Genomic DNA, 20,307 nt, shown 5'->3' with positions numbered 1-20,307 from the left:
CCTCCCACTCCTGCAGGCCGTGCCCTTGTGGGCTGGGCCTATCTTTAGATAGGTTGAGTCTAAGCAGCATGTTTTACCTCTTCTGACGGCCTCCCAAAGAGCTTCCAGCTTCCTAGACTATGGGCCAGCACATCAAAAGGTACCCTGCAGGGAGGGGAGTGGACAACTCTGTACCCTGGCCACTCCCTGCCTCAGAGAGGAAACCCAAATACAGCTGGCCAAGGTGGTCCTGGTTCCAGTCCACCCAGCCAGACATCTGGCTCAAAGGGCCCGGTGGATTCCTGGAGTCCCTTGAAGAGCTCAGAAGCCACTACAGCCACAATAATTCCATGCATAACCAGCAAATGACACCAGAGTGCTTCATTTGTGCACTTACCAAAAATATAAAAATACATAAATATATGTTTATCTCTATATTATGTTCTTTGACTAAGCAACTCCACTTTATAGATGTTATAGAAAAGCTTGTGCAATATGTACAAATAAGTTTACTGCAACATTGTCTATAATAGTGAAAAACTGGGAACAACCTAAATGTCCAAATGAAAGGGATTGCTTAACTAAATTATAGTACATCCCTACAATAAAATATCCTACAGCTGCTTAGGCATGAGGTAATTTTATATGTACAAACAAGGAAAGAAATCCATGACATATCGTAGGGTGAAACAAAAGCAAGTTGTAGGAAAATATATAAATATTATTCTACTTTAGTTTAACAAAAACAAAAATCCATCAAAATTATAATGCATCAAAGGACATTATCAAGAAAGTGAAAAGACAGCTTACCAAATGAAAGAAAATATTTGGAAAAAGTATATCTGATAAGGATTTAATATCCAGAATACATAAAGAGCTCCTACAACTCAATAACAAAAGGCAAACAACACAATTAAAAATGGGCAAAGGACTTGAATAGACATTTCTCCAGAGAAGATACACAAATGGCCAATAAGCACATGAAGATGCTCATCATTAGCCATTAGGGAAATGCAAATCAAAGCCACAATGAGATACCACTTCATACCCACTAGAAAGGCTATTACTTAAAAAAAAAAATAGTGTTGGTGAGGCTGTGGAGAAATAGGAACCCTGGGCATTGTTGGTGGGAATGTAAAATGGTGCAGCTGCTGCAGAAAACAGTCTGGTGATAAAGGAAAGTTAAGGATAGAATTACTATATAACCTGGCAACCCCACTTCTAGATATATACTCCAAAGAAAGTAGGAATTTGAACAGATATTTGTACACTGATGTCCTTAGCAGCATCATTCACAACAGCCAAAAGGTGGAAGCAACCCAAGTGTCCATCAATGCATAAATGTATAAACAAAATATGGTATATATATATATGTTCTAGTTTGCTAATGCTGCCAGAATGCAAAACGCTAGAAATGGACTGGCTTTTATAAAGGGGTTTATTTAGTTACACAGTTACAGTCTTAAGGCCATAAAGCGTCCAAGGTAACACATCAGCAATTGGGTACCTTTACTGGAGGATGGCCAATGGTGTCCAGAAAACCTCTGTTAGCTGGGAAGACACATGGCTGGCGTCTGCTCCAAAGTTCTGGTTTCAAAATGGCTTTCTCCCAGGAAGTTCCTCTCTAGGCTGCAGTTCCTCAAAAATGTCACTCTTAGTTGCACTTGGGATATATGTCCTCTCTCAGCTTCTCTGGAGCAAGAGTCTGCTTTCAACGGCTGTCTTCAGACTGTCTCTCATCTGCAACTCCTGTGCTTTCTTCAAAGTGTCCCTCTTGGCTGTAGCTCCTCTTCAAAATGTCACTCACAGCTGCAGCTATACTGAGTTCCTTCTGTTTGTCAGCCCGTTTATATGGCTCCACTGATGAAGGCCCACGCTGAATGGGTTGGGCCATGCCTCCATGGAAATATCTCATTAGAGTTATCACCTACAGTTGGGTGGGGCACATTTCCATGCAAACAACCTAATCCAAACGTTCCAACTTAATCCCCACTAATATGTCTGCCCCACAAGATTGCATCAAAGAATATGGCTTTTTCTGGGGGACATAATACATTCAAATGGGCACAATATACAACAGAATATTACTCAGCCTTAAAAAGGAATAAAGTTCTGATACATGCTACGACATGGATCAACTTTGAAGACGTCATGTTGAGTGTATGAGCTAGACACAAGAGGATAAATATTGTGTGATCTCACTTATATGAATAACTAGAGTACACAAGATCATAGTCAGAAATTAGGTTACAGATTACCAGGGGCAGAGGCAGTGGGTTAGGAATGGGAAATTAATGCTTAATTAGTACAGGAGTTTCTGTTTGGGGAAATAGAAAATAGTGATGGTAGTACATCATCATGAATGCAATTAACACCACTGAATTGTATACTTGAAAGTGGTTAAAATGGGAAATGTTATGTTTGATTTTGTTACCACAATAAATAAAAAGCAGATTTTTCCAATTTTTTTACTTACTGTTAATAACATATATACAACTCAAAATTTCCCCTTTTAACCACTTTTAAATGTACACTTCAGTAGTATTAATTACATTCACCATATTGTGCTATCACCAATATCCATTACCCCAATTTTTTCATCACCTCAAACAGAATTTCTGCTCCCATTAAGCAATAATTCGTGCCCCAAAACACAAACACATTTATATGTATACATATGTATTTAGGATGTATATATTTTTTAACCTGAGGATTTAGGGCAGTGGCTCGAATCTTGACTGCACATTAGAATATCTGTGGATTTAAAATCAGGGGCCCAGGCTGCACTCCAGATCATTTTAGAATCTCTGGGAGTGGGACCGAGGCCTCAGCCAGTGTTAAACTTCCCCAGGCGATCCAAAGAGCAGTGAAGTTGAAAAATACTGCCATAAAGTAACAGAAGGAAAGAAAGATTGACTTAGAAAAATAAGTTTTGTTTACATTTTTAATATTCTTTTTTGTTCATGTTTGTTCTACAAGAAATCTACTCTGATATTACCTACCCTACTTTCCTTGGAAAGAGAAAACGGCCTGGGGTGGTCTCAAATTATTACTAAACTTACGTAAGCACCGAGTAGTTGAAGTGTAGCCCTTAGGGTTACCAAACTTTCTGACTAGACCTCAAGACATTTTTACTTTTTTTTTGTTTTTTTTTTGTTTTTTTTTATTTAGACCTGAGACATTTTTGAAGTCGTTCCCATTTGACTTCAGGAGATCGTGTCTTCAAAGCAGAAAGAAAGGTAAGAGCCCATGTTGTTGCCACTTTCTGAAGGACACAGAAAAGCAGGAACACAGATCAAGTAGAGATGCTCTGTAAACTGTAGTTTATTCATTTTCAGGAATTGAGGGAACTTGGAGATGATCATGTGTCCTCACAGCAAGCCTATGGGGCAGACACTGATATTCCCACTTTATAGATGAGGAACTGAGGCTTACCTGGGTTAGTATCATGCCAGAGATTAGAATTAGAAACCAGTTCTGTCCAACTCCAAATCCTGCTTCCACCTCTTGGCCATTGTGAATAATGCTGCTATGAACACTGGTGAACAAATATCTGTTCAAGTCCTTGTTTCAATTCTTTTGGGTATTGTGCCAGTTTGAATGTATTATGTCCCCCAAAACTCCGTTATCTTTAATGCAGTCTTGTGTGGACAGATGTATTAGTGTTGATTAGACTGTAATTCTTTGATTGAGTGTTTCCATGGAGATGTGACCCACCCAACTCTAGGTGATAACTCTGATAAGATAATTTCCATAGAGGTGTGGCCCCACCCATTCAGCATGGGCCTTGATTAGTTCACAAGAGCACTATATAAGCTCAGACAGAAGGAGCGAGCTTGCTACAGCCAAGAGGGACACTTTGAAGAATGCTGAGAGGGGAGCTACAACTTAGAGAGACATTTTGAAGATGGCCATTGAAAGCAGACACCAGCCATGTGCCTTCCCAGCTAACAGAGGTTTTCTGGACGCCATTGGCCATCGTCCAGTGAAGGTACCCGATTGTTGATGTGTTACCTTGGACCTTTTATGGCCTTAAGACTGTAACTTTGTAACCAAATAAACCCTCTTTATAAAAGCCAATCCATTTCTGGTATTTTGCATAAGGCAGCATTAGCAAACCAGAACAGATTTATTCCTAGCAGTGGAATCGCTGGGTCATATGACAGTTCTGTGCTATACTTACCTGGCTTTTACACCTGTGCTGCCCTGTCAGAGCAAGTTTGTCTTCCCTCCTCAGAGGATTTGGTTCTGTTCTAACCTTTTCTTTTTCACTTCCCCTGAAAACCGATGCCCTTGGCATTGTTCTGTTGTCTCTTCCTGCCCCTTTTCACACCTCTTGAATCAATTAATCAAAAATGGGGATTTTATTGAGCACCCACTGGTATCCAGCAGTGTGGGTAGCACATCAGTCCCAGAGGAAAGTCTGTGTCGGCTCACCCGTTGCTCCCCCATCTGGATCCTTGGCTTCTGGGCAGCATGTCTCACCTGCCACCTTCTCTAGGAAACACAGACCTCAGCTCTTCTGTGTCCTCATGGCAGCGGACACCTCTCCCACATGGCGTGTATTGCTTATGCTTGTTTGTATGCATGTCTACCTGGCTAGACGGTGAGCTTTTCCTTGAAAGCAGAAACAATATTTTCTTTATCTTTGTATTCTTTAGCATCTAACACAATTCCTGGGACCTTAAAAAATATTTAAGTTTATTTATACTTTTTCTGAAAAAGGATTTGAAATACCTTCCTAAAAATATAGAGAGTAGCAGAAATGGGGCTGAAGAAAAAAAAGGGTAAGGAAATTATAGAGTCAAAGCCAATAATAACAATGACAAAATATATAATATTTGAGTGTTTATGCTTGAGTACCAAACACTATTCTGATTGCTTTACATGTATCATTCTTGTTTACTCTTCAAAATAATCCTATAAGGTGATTACTATTATAATCACCATCTTAAGACAAGGAAAGAGGTGAGGCACAGAGGTTAAGTAACTTGCTGGTGGTAAATGGGATTGGAACCCAAGCAGTGTGTCTCCAGAGCCTGTGCTTAACCATGGCCCTCTGAATGCCAAGTACAGACATTCTGTGGATAGAGCTGATTTGCAAATTTGCCTCTGAGGTTTCTAGCAGCTGAAGCCAAGAAGGAAAGACATTCAGTTACAGGAGTGATTGGTTCATTAGAAACAACTAACCAATTGTTTGGGAGAAATGCAGCTTTTTGTGATTTTGAGTCTGAGAGAACTCATAAAGAAGGTTTTATTTTTCAAACTTGATAGGTTAGCATCCCATCAATAAAAATTGTTAAATTCCCCAATAGGTATATCTATAAATATCATATAAATTATATACATGCACTTATAAAGTAATATATTATGTACATCATAAAAAAACAAAATATGAAAATTAAGAAGAAAGAGTGAAAAATATAAATACACATGGAAATTCTGCTGGGGCTTGTCATGTGACCCTCCCTCAGGTATACACAGCCCCCTCCTGAGCAAGTGGGTACAGCAGGTGGTTCTGTGGCCTGGATCCTTTCAATAGAGAACATTGGTGACTTCACACCACAGCTGGTCTAGAGGTAGCAAAATAACATGGTTCAAGTGTGCACCTTCCTGATTGGCTGATTTAATCTCATAATGATAATTATTTTAAAACCAACCATATTAACTGAGCTTTTTCTGTATGCCAGTCACCGCACTGTTTTACTTGCATTTCTTCAATTAATCCTTATCACAGCCCTGTGAGGTGATGACCATTATAATCACCCTTTTACAAATGAGGAAATAGAGGCACAGAGAGGTTAGCTGGACCAGCTACCATGAGGCAGAGCTGAAATTTAAACCCACGTTTGTTGGATTCTGAAGCCAATGTCCCTCATCACCTTTCTAACATCCTTAGAAATTTTAAAAATAGATGATCTTAAACAACAGTTTTTTCCCTTTTACGAGATTTCTTTAAACACACCAAAATTGAGAGAGTGGTATCATGAACCACATTCAATGACTTGCATAAAGATAAGAACCCCTGATTAAATAATTAGCTACATTTTGCCAGCTATACTTTTCTTTTCCTTCTTTTTTTCCTGACTTTTTAAAAATACAAGTTATATTTTTAATTAAAAAATCAGATTTTAAAAGTCCTGACATTTCTAAACTCTGTAAATAGTTCCAGGTGAGGGGTAGGGTGAAAAACATTACATAAAATATCATAGGAATCACATTTTTTAAGGCTCTGGCACCTGAAACTCAGCTAACACCAATGAAAAAAAATTTTCCATAGTGGGCACCTGACTCAAAACACCCAATGGACAGGCTAGACTGCACCAATCAAAACTCTCTGGGATCGGATGCTGGACCTAAGAGGTGGAAATTGCTAATAGGCTATTTTTGTCCATGTGCATGTCAAATTGTTGTCCTGACTTTTTAAAAGCAAATCTCTGGCATCCTATCATTTCATCCCTGAATTTTTACATATATATCTGAAATATTAGGACATTTTCTTACATAACCATCATACTGTTAACATGCCTAATAAATTTAACATTAATTCCTTAATACTCTCTAATACCCAGTCTATATTCAAGTATACCACAGATCAAAATTACTTTAAAGCCAGAAATAATGTGAGATTGGAGTGAGTTGCACATAAAACCAGAGAAGCCAGCATCAGCCTGACATCCCTCTCAAAGCATCTCTGAGAAAGGCTTGTCACTTTCCTTGATAACAGCAAGTGATGGTGGCTCTTACTGAGCATTTACATGTGTCCTCCTGGCTATGAATTCTGACAGGACAAGAGGACATTAGTTATTGTGTATCTGCTCTAGCCTGAGCGTAATGCCTGCACAGAGAAGACATTCAACTGATGGTGATTTGATTGATAATCATATCTCCCAGGCATTATTACTTTAAGGTCAAGCAGTGCCATCACTATTTCATTCAATCATTTCATTGGTCCTGCCAAGTGGGTATCATTATCCCCATTTTACAGATGAGGAAACTGAGGGTCAGACTTGTCTAAAGACCCGTAACTAGAAAGTGGAGGAGCAGAGACTTGACTCAGGCTGTTCTGATTCATAATCTGAGTGGTCATCTGTCTCTCGGTCATCTCCAAGAGACTCTGGTGCGGTGGTAGAGGCCTGAGACCTGGGGGAGGCAAAAGGAGGTGGGAAAGAAGACTTGGGGAGAAGGGAAAAGATGAAGGAGGGGGGAAAAGGAACAGAGAAAAAGAAAGGAGATTGTGGGGTGAACATGGTCACCTTGCTGCCCCCTTGATGACCTTTCCACAGCTACTCAGGAGAGCTGTGGTAGAGAGAGCGAGCCGATTGAGCGAGTGAAGAGAGTGAGTGAGAGCCCGTCTGAGAGCCCAAGTGGGCTTGGGCTTTGGGCTCAGAGAGAATGGTCTTGGGCAAAACTAACACAAGAGCCAACATTTACTGAACCTTTTTCTGTAACGTGAAGCACCGAAGCACCATACCAGGACTGGAAGATATTGCTGTCATGCTGCTCACACATTAAACAGTTTGATTAACTGGTGAAATGTAACTGATGGGACACATATGTTTTTTATTTCTGTCCCTTCCTGGAAAAAAACAAAACACTAAAAACATAATTAGGGGCAAATCTGGTGAAGTTCAGTACCTGTAAACTGACTTTCCAAGAAAAAAAAAAAATCCCTCATTTGTAGCATCTGCTGATTTCCAAGGTCTAAATATTCCCACATTGACAGACTTTCAGCTACCAATCTTTGGACAACAGGTTCACAAAATTCCTGAGCATTTAACGGTCTGCTTGAGATGGTAGAAACTGGCTCCAGCACACCACCCAGGAACAAAGAAACCTGGAGTGGACAGAGCAGTAGCCAGGAAAGGACAATATTTTAGAAGTAAATAAATAGATGGGTGTTAACTGGCTAGCATTTTGAGCAAAGCTGAAACCTCAAGAGGAAAAAGCTACTGTGCCAGTTTGAATGTATTATGTCCCCCAAATGCCGTTATCTTTGATGTAATCTTGTGGACAGACATTTTAGTGCTGATCAGATTGGAATTCTTTGAGTGTTTCCATGGAATGTTCTCCACCCAACTGTAGGTGATAACTCTGATGAGATATTTCCATGGAGGTGTGGCCCCACCCATTAAGGGTGGGCCTTGATCAGTGGAGCTGTATAAATGAGCTGACAGCTGAGGATTTCAGTGCAGCTGTGAGTGCTGTTTTTAAGAGGAGCTACAGACAAGAGGGACACTCTGAAGAACACCCAGAAGCTGAGAGAGGAACTGCAGTTTGAAGACAGCCATTGAAAGCACTCTTGCTCTGAAGAAGCTGAGAGAGGACAAATACCCCAAGTACAATTAAGAGTGACATTTTGGAGGAACTGCAGCCTAGAGAGGAACGTCCTGGGAGAAAGCCATTTTGAAACCAGAACTTGGAGCAGACACCAGCCACATGCCTTCCCAGCTAACAGAGGTTTTCCGGAAGCCACTGGCCATCCTCCAGTGAAGGTACCCAATTGCTAATGTGTTACCTTGGACACTTTATGGCCTTAAGAACGTAACTGTGTAACCAAATAAACCCCCTTTTATAAAAGCCAATCCATTTCTGGTGTTTTGCTTCCCGGCAGCATTAGCAAACTAGAACAGCTACCAAGGCCCTGAGGAACTCCAATATTCAGTGCAGTAGTTCCCAAGGTTTAGGGAGGACAAGAATCCCCTGGAGGGCTTGTTAAAACAGACTGCTGGCCCATCCCTAGAATTTCTGACTCAGTTGATGCTGATGCTGAGACCAGGGATCACCTTTAAAGCCACTGGCGTGGGAGGAAGAAGGTTGCTCTAGAAGAAGCAAAACTAGGAGAGTGTGATGTCATGGAAGTAAGATCAGCAGCCACTGGGTTTGGGACCTTTGGGTACAGTGAACTCGATAGGTGTTTGTTGAGTTATGGAATAAACGAGAAGACTTCAGAGCCTCAATCTTCAGATTCTAGAATCTAGAGTGCGGTATGTAGGCACCATTGCATCCCCCAGGGCTGGCCCCAAACCTAGCACGTATCAGAGGCTGAAATATCTGTTCAGTGAATGACAGAGTGAATGATTGATTAAATTATTGAATGACTGATGGACTAACATATAATTATTTAATGTCATTGAGTGGATGAATTATTTGAATGGACAGATGGAAAAATTATTTTAATCTTTACATGTCTCATAGAAAAAGAGTGGCAGGAAAGGGAACTAAATCCAATAGCAATGCCATTGTGTTTATGAAAATTTTATTATTAGCTCAGTGCTAAGAATTTCACAAGCTTTTTTTCATTTAATCCTCAAAGGAACCACTCAGGTAGTTATAAACATCTTTTTATAAGTGAGGAATTTGGTTGGGAGAAGTGTGAAACTTGCTCAATGCCACATGGGGGCAGAGCTGGAATTTCTACCCCACCATTTTACTCCAAAGCCCACTTTCTTCACTACCCAGTCAGTGCTCAATAAATACTTCACTCAATACAGGACTTGCTTTTTATAGCTGATGCAACTACAGGTGAACCTCCTCTTATACAACCCCTGGAAAGCTGTAAATTTAAACATAATTAATTACTTAACTCAGCTCGTTATTTAAAGGAAGCTTTTCTATTGTATGTCCCTTTATAAGTAAAGGATTACCCCATTCATCTGCTTCCTAAATCTGAATTTTGTTCAAAACAAGGTACATATTAACTGAAGATGTCTACTTACAGAGGTTGGTTTAATGATTGCTGAGAATGTGGGATATTTGGTGTTTGGATACCTTATGATTAGGCTCTCAATTTTCTGACACCCTATCTTGAAAATATAAATAAAAGTAAATTAAAACTGTATACGAGAGCACAACATATCAAAACCTCTGGGATGTGGCAAAGGTGGTATTGAGGGGGAAATTTATAGCTCTAAATGCAAACATTAAAAAGGAAGAAAGAGCTAAAATCAAAGAGCTAATGGAACAACTGAAGAAGCTAGAAAATGAACAGCAAACTAATCCTAAACCAAGTAAAAGAAATGACAAGGATTAAAGCAGAAATAAATGACATAGAGAACAAAAAACAATAGAGAGAATAAATAAAACCATAAGTTGGTTCTTTGAGAAGATCAACAAGATTGACAAGCCCCTAGCTAGACTGACAAAATCAAAAAGAGAAAAGACTCAAATAAACAAAATAATAAATGAGAGAGGCAACATTACTGCTGATCCCGAAGAAATTAAAAAAATTATAAGAGGATACTATGAACAACTGTGTGCCAACAAACTTGATAATGTAGAGGAAATGACAATTTCCTGGAAACACAGGAACAACCTAGACGGGCCAGAGAAGAAATAGAAGACCTCAACCAACCAATCACAGGCAAAGAGATCCAATCAGTCATCAAAAAGCTTCCCACAGACCTGACTCCCAGGGGTGTAAATCTCCCTGGCAACGCAGGATATGACTCCCGGGGATGAATCTGGACCTGCCATCGTGGGACTGAGAACATCTTCCTGACCAAAAGGGGGATGAGAAATGAAACGAAGTAACGGTTCCGTGGCTGAGAGATTTCAAATGGAGTCAAGAGGTCACTCTGGTGGACATTCTTATGCACTATACAGATAATACTTTTTAGGTTTTAATGTATTGGAATAACTAGAAGTAAATACCTGAAACTATCAAATTCCAACCTCATAACCTTGACTCTTGAAGATGATTGTATAACAATGTAGCTTATGAGGGGTGATGGTGTGATTGTGAAAATCTTGTGGATCACACTCCCTTTATCCAGTGCATGGATGGATGAGTAGAAAAATGGGAATAAAAACTAAATGAAAAATAGGTGGGATGGGGAGGATGATTTGGGTGTTCTTTTTTACTTTTATTTTTTATTCTTATTCTGATTCTTTCTGGTGCAAGGAAAATGTTCAAAAATAGATTGGAGTGATGGATGCATAACTATATGATGGTACTATGAATAGCTGATTGTACACCATGGATGATTGTATGGTATGTGACTATATCTCAATAAAACTCAATTTTATACATTTAAAAAAAAAAAAAAAAGCTTCCCACAAACAAATGCCCAGGGCCAGATGGCTTCACAGGGAAATTCTACCAAACTTTCCAAAAAAACTAACACCAATCTTACTTAAACTCTTTCAGAACATTGAAGCAAATGGAACACTACTTAACTCATTTTATGAAGCTAATGTCACTCTAATACCAAAACTAGGTAAAGATGCTACAAGAAAGGAAAACCACAGGCCAATCTCTCTAATGTATATAGATGCAAAAATTCTCAACAAAATACTTGTAAATTAAATCCAAAGATAAATTTAAAAAATCATACACCATGACCAAGTGGGGTTCATTCCAGGCATGCAAGGATGGTTCAATATAAGAAAATCAATCAATGTAATACAACACATTAACAAAGCAAAAGGGAAAAATCAAATGATCATCTCAATAGATGCTGAAAAAGCATTCAAGAAAACCCTGCATCCTTTTTTGATAAAAACACTTCAAAAGGTAGGAATCAAAGGAAACTTCCTCAATATGATAAGGGCATATATGAAAAACCCACAGCCAGCATGGTACTCAATGGCGAGAGACTGAAAGCCTTCCCTCTAAGATCAGGGATGAGACAAGGATGCCCACTGTCACCACTGTTATTCAACATTGTACTAGAAGTGCTAGCCAGGGCAATCTGGCAAGACAAAGAAATAAAAGGCATCCAGATTGGAAAAGAAGAAGTAAAACTGTCTTTATTTGCAGATGATATGATCTGATATCTGGGAAACCCTGAGAAATTGATGACACAGCTACTTGAGCTAATAAGCAAATTTAGCAAAGTACCGGGATACAAGATTAATGCACATAAGTCAGTAATGCTCCTATACACTAGAAATGACCTAACTGAAGAGACACTCAAGAAAAAGATTCTCAATAGCAGCTTAAAAAATCAAGTACCTAGGAATAAACTTAACCAAGGATGTAAAAGACCTATACATAGAAAAATACATAATTTTACTAAAAGAAATAGAAGTGGACCTAAAAAGATGGAAAAAGTGTTATCTAAATATTCCATGTTCATGGATAGGAAGGCTAGATCTCATTAAGATGTCAATTCTACCCAAACTCATCTACAGATTCAATGCAATTCCTATCAAAATTCCAACAACCTACTTTGCAGACTTGGAAAGCCTAGTTATCAAATTTATTTGGAAGGGAAAGATGCCTTGAATTGCTAAAAACATTCTAAAAAAGAAAAATGAAGTGGGAGGACTTACACTCCCTGACTTTGAAGCTTATTATAAAGACACAGTAGTCAAAACAGCATTGTACTGGCACAAAGATAGACATATTGATCAAAGGAATAGAATTGAGAATTCAGAAATAGACCCCCAGATGTTTGGTTGACTGTTCTTTTATAAGGACCCCAAAACCACTGAACTGGGACATAACAGTCTCTTCAACAAATGGGGCTGGGAAGAAGCTGGATATCCATATCCAAAGGATGAAAGAGGACCCCTACCTCACACCCTACACAACAATTAACTCAAATGGATTAAAGACTCAATAAAAGAGACAGTACCATAAAAATCTAGAAGATAATGTAGAGAAACATCTTCAAGACCTTGTATTAGGAGGTCACTTTTTTTTTAATTAAATTGTTTTATTGAAATATATTCACATACCATACAATCATCCATGGTATACAATCAACTATTCACAGTACAATCATATAGTTATGCATTCATCACCACAATCTATTTCTGAACATTTTCCTTACATCAGAAAGAATCAGAGTCAGAATAAAAATAAAATAAAAAGAACACCCAAATATTCCCCCCATCCTACTCTATTTTCCATTTAGTTTTTGTCCCCATTTTTCTACTCATCCATCCATACACTAGATAAAGGGAGTGTGATACACAAGGTTTTCACAATCACACTGTCACCCTTGTAATCTACATTGTTATACAATCATCTTCAGCAGTCCAGACTACTGGGTTGGAGTTTGACAGTTTCAGGTATTTACTTCTAGCTATTCCAATATATTAAAACCTAAGAGGTGTTATCTATATAGTGTGTAAAAATGTCCACCAGAGTTACCTTTTGACTCCATTTGAAATCTCTCAGCCACTGAAACTATTTTGTCCCATTTTGCATTGCCCTTTTGATCAAGAAGATATTCTCAATCCCATGATGCTGGGTCCAGATTCATCCCCTGGAGTCATATCCTGCATTGCCAGGGAGATTTACACCCCTGGGAATCGGGTCCCACGTAGGGAGGAGGGCAGTGAGACACCTGCCAAGGTGGCTTAGCTAGAGAGAGAGGGCCACATCTGAGCAACAAAGAGGCACTCACGGGGAGAATCTTAGGCACAATTATATGCAAGTTTAGCCTCTCCTTTGTAGTAACGAGCTTTATAAGGGCAAGTCCCATGATAGAGGCCTCAGCACATCAAACCACCAGTCCTAATGTTTTTGACAACATCAGCATCAGTCCAGGTGAGGAAGTCCAACACTTCCGCACTTTCCCCCAGCTCCTCAGGGGGGCCCTGTAAATATATTTTTATTCTCTGCCTAAATTACTCTAGGATGTGTCACTATTTCACTCTAACCTACACTAACCTACCGTATCTCACTTCCTATTCAAAGTTCCATGTAATTGTGGTGATCGAACAAACCAACTGTAGTGTTATACTGCCTAGAAAATATAGATCCTGCACCAAAATAGACATCTCTTCCCTTGGTTGCACATGGAAGTTGAAGTTTTAAAACACAGTCAGTTTCGACCTTTACCCTTTGGCCCAGTTTGCCCTAGTCTTAACCAGATCTGCTTCATTCATATCACTAGTTGCAGTCCGGGCTCTTTTTCAGCTTTTTTTTTTTTTTTTACAGTTGCTGTATGTGCTGATACTGACATTCATATCTGCTGAGCTCTAGCTCTGAGTTCAGGTGTCACAGAGATACCCATTGTTCCAGAGACCAATCAGGTTATACACTAAGGGACCAGCATCTCAAAGTTTGGAGATAGCCATTACAATTCAAGAATAATTTGACTGCTGTAAGAGCTTACAATCTAGGGACCATTAATAATCGTTTCCTTATTAGGCTGTGTTCTAAGATTCAATTCTGAGTTTACACATTGTAATTAGTCCATATTGGTGAGGAATTATAGTGTTTGCCTTTATTTCTGGAGTAGTTCACTCAAAATGCTGTGTACAGGATCCATTCACCTCGTTGCGTGTCTCACAGCTTCACTCCTCATAGTTGCTCAATATTCCATTGTATGCATACACCACAGTTCACCATTCTGTTCCTCAGTCTGTGTACTCTTAGGTCACTTCTTAGACTTTACACCCAAAGCACAAGCAACAAAAGAAAAAAATAGATAAATGGAAACTCCTCAAACTTAAAAGCCTCAAAGGAATTTGTCAAAAAGGTGAAGAGGCAGCCAACTCAATGGGAAAAAATATTTGGAAGCCATGTATCTGACAAAACACTGATATCTTACGTATATAAAGAAATCCTACAACTCAACAATAGCACAAACAGCCCAATTATAAAATGAGCAAAAGATATGAAAAGACATTTTCTGAAGGGGAAATACAAATGGCCAAAAAACACATGAAAAAATGTTCATCTTCACTAGCTATTAGGGAGATGCAAATTAAGACCACAGTGAGATATCATCTCACACCAATTAGATTGGCTGCCATTAAACAAACAGGAAACTACAAATGCTGGAGAGGATGTGGAGAAGTTGGAACTCTTATTCATTGTTGGTGGGACTGTATAATGGTATAGCCACTCCGGAAGACAGTCTGGTGGTTCCTTAGAAAACTAGATACAGCGATACCCTTCGATCCAGCAATTTCACTACTCGGCATATACCCGAAAGACCTGAAAGCAGTGATGTGAACAGATATCTGCACACTGATGTTCACAGCAGCATTGTTCACAATAGCCAAGAGATGGAAACAATCCAAATGCCCTTCAACAGATGAGTGGATAAACAAAATGTGGTACATACACACGATGGAATACTACTCGGCAGTAAGAAGGAACGATGATGTGAAACATATGACAACATGGATGAACCTTGAAGACATAATTCTGAGTTAAATAAGCCAGGCACAAAAAGAGAAATATTGTATCTTACCACTAATGTGAATACTGTGAAAAATGTAAAATAAATGGTTTATATTGTAGAATGTAGGGGACCTGGCGATAGACAGCAAATAGTGAAGGGGGAACAATAATCTAATAAGAACAGATAAGTTACGGAGGGTAAACTTAATGTTATGGGAATGCTCAGGAATGACTATGCTTTGTTAATTTCTGGGATGTATGGTAGGAACAAGTTTGCAGAAATGTGGTTATTTTAGGTTATTTGTTTTTTCTTATTCCTTTGTTTTGGTTTTTTTTGAAATTTCTTTTTTGTTTGTTTTTTAATTTTTTGATAAAGTTAAAAAAAATGAATGAGTGTTTAAAAAAGTAAATGAATAAAGTGGGGGGAGGGGAATGGAATGTTTTGGAAGTTCTTTTTTATTTTAATTTTAATTTTAATGTTTTTTTTGTGTGTAATGAAAATGTTCAAAGATTGATTGTGGTGATGAATGCATAACTATAAGATGACACTGAAAAACTGTACACTTTGAAGGACTGTATGTTACGTGAATATATCTCAAAAAAATTGCATTTAAGTAAAAAAATTTAAAGAAACTGTATACAAATGCAGAATACATGAAAGATGGACATGTTCAACATATGTAAAGATAAAAAGATATCTACAGGATAAAAACCACCATAAGCGAAGTCCAATAATGAACCACAAACTGGGGATAAATATTTATAATTTGTATCATAGACCAACAGTTAACTGCCTTGATATATGTGACATTCTCATAATAAGAAAAAGACCCACAACTTAGCAGAGAACGAACCAAGGTAATTCACAGGAAAGAAACACAAATAGCTCTTAGATATATAAAATACTCTGCATTCCACACAATGAAAAAAAAAAACCAGTTATACTGAGGGACTAATTTTTCACATTTTATATTGACAAAGATAAAAAAAATACTGGGGCAACAATACTCTGGTTTTTGGTAAAATAAACTGGTATAATTTGGAAGGAGGAATATTTGACAAAAATCTATACAAATTACCACCATTGATACCACTTTGAAGGTACAGTTATCTGTATCCACGTGCAAAATTATGTATGTACAAGATTACTCATTGTAACATTGTTTAAATACCAAAAGATGGAAACGACGTTCACGTTCCTAGAGGATTGGGTCACTAAACTATACTCATTCATAAAATGGAGTCTGCATAGCCATGCAAAAAACAAGGATGTTTTGTGCATTTTGCTCTGTCCTGTTGAGATCTGTGCTAATACAGAAGTTACCAGCCACATGGGGCTTGGGAGCCCTTGAAATGTGGCTAGCCTGAATGAGATGTGCTGTAAGTATAAAATACACACTGGATTTTAGATACCTAGTACAAAAAAAGAAAAATGTAAAATATCTTATTAATAATTTTTATATTATCTGCTATAATTATATTATTTTGGATATATTGGTTCAAATAAATTTATTAAAATCAATTTCACCTGTTCCTTTTAACCTTTTTTAATGTGACTATGAGAAAATGTAGAAGCGTAAGTGTGGCTCACATCACATTTCTATTGTACAACAGGGGCTCTGAATAAAAACAAGCAAGAAAAGCAAGGTGCATAAGAGTGATTAGTATACCACCATGTGTGTATTAAAGAAAAGAAAAAAATACATAGACGTGCTTGCTTAAAATACCTCTGGAATAATACCCTAGAAATAATACTGGATGCTTCTGGAGAGGAAAAGGGTAGCCAGAGAACAGGGCTGGAATTTGAATCCTGAACTCTTTTGTAACTTCTAAATTTTAAACCAAAGATTATTGACTATATGTTTAGCAAAAAATGGTTTGAAACATGTTTAACACAGTAGCAAAATATTCATAGAGGACTGGGAAAATACTTATGAGTTTACAATAAATAGAAGAAAATGCACAGAGCTGGCAAATAGGGCAAGGACAGCCAGGGGAATGGGTCAGGGACAGGACAGGGAGGTCTTACTCAATTTACTCTCCAATTTTTACTCTGTACCGTTTGAGTCTTTTATAAAGAGAATGCTTAACTTGTGTACATCTAAGAAAAAAACTAGCTCAGAAAGAAATATGTGGAGATGTTCACAATCGCTGTCTTTAGATAATGAGATTAAAGGTAAAATTTCATTACTTCTCTACTTTTAAAATCTTTCCAATTACTCTATAAATACTCTTACTTTTGTAACAGAAGCACCAACAAACCTTTTTTTCCCCATTATAGTTACTTTTCAAAAATACTTTAAAAGATTCCATTAGCCTTTTAAAGAACTTTAAACGATCTTACTTCAATGCTTTGTAAAATGATAGCAAGTAACGCAAATTCCTTTTAAAATGTCAAACAACACAGAGAGATACAATGTAGAAAGAAAACGTACCTCGTAATTCCATGTCCTATGAGATAACCAGTATTCTTCAAAACTTTTAAAATACTGAATTTAAATTAAGAACTCAAAAATAATTTCAAGTTCACCAGAGGGAGGGGCCGAGAACTGGAATAAACTTCCTTTGTGTCAAGCACAGTTCAAAAAGCTTTAAATTTTTCTTCTCGTTGACTCTCCCCAGCAACCCTCAGTAACCAGAGTCAAGGCTCCGAAGGTCTAGGCGATTTGCTCGAGGCTGGCATTCAAAGTCAAGTCCAGGAGCCGGGTCTAAACCACTGCCTCGGGTGCCTTGCCACCATGGTGGGTGGGGCTGTGTGATTAGGATGCAGGGACTGGACTTGAGTCTGGGAGCCCTTGTCCAGTGCTCCTGGGAATGGGCCTTTGATAAAAGATTTTTGACCTTGGTGATAAGGGTAGAGCTCATGGCTGGGAGAAGAGAAAATCATAATAGCAGAGTCAGGGCATAATCCACACTGGGGGCAAATTATACTGGTTGCCAGGGGCAAGGTAAGGAAGAGGATAAGAAAATGGAACCAGAAGCCGGGGAGAGCGGCACAGCCCTCCAAAGGGTTAACACCAGGCAGGAAAGCCCCTGGGGGGAAGCTACCACTGAAGGCTGCAATCCCCACTGCAGTCACCTCCCCCACCAGCAAGGACTGGACGGGCGGATAGGACTGGTTCCTCCTGGGATTACCTGAGGCCCCTGGGCTGAGGTGAGCCGCGGGGAGGAACCAAAGTCCCAGGAACCACACGCCCCACCTTCCTTGTGGGGCTCAGAGAGTTAGGTGCCTTGATAGGCCCCCTGGCCCCCGACAGGCCCTGCTCTGACCCAGGCACGCTTTGGGAATGAGACGTGTTGAGTCCCAAGGCTGGGGGATGCTCAGGGAATGGTGGTGTTGGCGGCCTTTGGAGAAATTGGGGCCTTTCTGGAAGGGGGTAGGGCCTGCATGAAGATGGGGGACGGTGAGTAGTTCTCCAGCCTCTCTGGTTCTCCTGGTTCTGCAGGGCTCGGCTGGGGGAGCTGCCTCAGAGAGCCCTGAGTTCTCTCTAACCAGCCACCCAAGGCCAGTTTCTGGGCTCCAACTTTGCTCTCGGCAACCCCTGCCCCTCTCTCCACCCCGGGTTGGCCTGACCACAGACTTTCTTCCTTTAGGCCATTCTATCTGAACCTTCTCCTCTCCTCTCCTCTCCTCCCCTCCCCTCCCCTCCCCCCAAACTCTTTGGAAATCTTTCAACTTTCTTTCAAGTTTTCCCTGGGCAGTTTGGGGTCTATTTCAGAGCTTGATCAGGGCGCTTTAACACCCCCAGCTGGGTAGAGTGGATGAGACAATAGCTGCTATCACTTTACCATTGGAAGTGACCCCCGAATTTGCACTTCTTTCATCTTGGGACCAGAGCACTTGAGGGTGGGCGATTTCCTGGGGGGAGTGGCTTAAGCCGCTTCCCCACCGGCCAGTTGGCTGTAGACAGTCCATGCTCAATGGTCCACCACAGATAGGAAACCAATGCTGGAGTGAGTGCGCCCAGCTGGGGAGGCTGCCTGGGAAGGCCTTTCCCCGCAGGGCGACTTAAATGTCCAAGGCTGGAAGGTGGAGAGAGAAGTGGAAGCCCCCAGGGCTGTGGGCCACGCTTGAGGTCAGTAAGCTGGGAAGCCCCCAATCTCAGTGGGGAAGGATGGGTGCGCTTCTAGTTTGGAGGCCCAGGGGAGTGAGGGGCAGCCTGGGGACATTGAGGGGCCCAGGTCCAGAAGACCCCAAGAAGATGCTCTGAGCGTGGGTGTGAGTATGTGTGGGGCCGGGAGGTGAGGCATTGTTTCAAGTTCTCTTTCTCCCCACCCCCACCTCCAGGCCCATCCCTGCCCCCACCCGCCGCCTATCTCCCGTCCCCACCCTACACAATGGTCTGGTCTCGGCCCCTCCCCAAACTCTTGGAGTTTGCCGGGTTGGGTTCCAAGTCTCAGTTGCCCCGGGGCAGCCTGTGCTCTCCCTGGCCACCCACTGCCTCCTGGCACCCCAAGGGGTGACTGGTACCCCTGCCGCTTCCCCTCGTGGGCCTCACTCCCCACCCCCCTCCTGCCCCTCGGACACGTGGTCCAGTATTGCCGCTGAACTTGGAACTCCAGGCTGCAGGGTTGACTCGGTGGCCTCAGGCCTACTCTGGTGCCTTTGGTGGCCGGAGGGTCCTTGGGAAGTTGCAGTCGCCACCAGTAAGCCCCAGTGGCCACCTGGGCCCTACTAGGCTACCAGGCTCCTGGGGAGGGAGCCAAGATGGCTGGCGCTCCCTCGGCCCCAGCGGGACACAGCCTGGGCAGCCGGGATGGCTGACTTAGGGAGCCGAAGGCAGGGCCGGGAGGCCGGAGCCATCCCAGGTGAGAGGCTGGCCGTCCAGAAAAGAATCAAACCCCAGGGCCTCACCGAGGGCGGAGACCCATGTGGCCCTCTTGCTTGTTGGGCCTGGTTGACCGTACAGATCTCAGGGTCCACTTTGGGAGGGATGGGAAAAGGGAGGACCCGGGAGAGACACGCGGTCCTTGGAGCCCAGGAAGGGCTGGTAGGGGAGGAGTTTGTTCTAGAGGCCAGAGGTACTGCTCTGAGACTTACCAGCAGCACATCATATTCCTTGGCTCTTCCTTCCCCTGCCTTGCTTAGAGCCCTGGCTCTCCTGTCATAAAACGCAGGGGACAGAGGCCAGACCTGGGCTCTGAGACGTTACCTGCTTGAGTGAAGAGAGAAGCTGGCTCCGGTGAAGGTGAGGCTTTGCATCTTCAGCAGTTGCCTGTGTCCATCTATCCATTCATTC

This window comes from Choloepus didactylus, chromosome 4, assembly GCF_015220235.1.
Source record: "Choloepus didactylus isolate mChoDid1 chromosome 4, mChoDid1.pri, whole genome shotgun sequence".
Lineage (NCBI taxonomy): Eukaryota > Metazoa > Chordata > Mammalia > Pilosa > Megalonychidae > Choloepus > Choloepus didactylus.
This window is presented reverse-complemented; position numbering follows the sequence as displayed.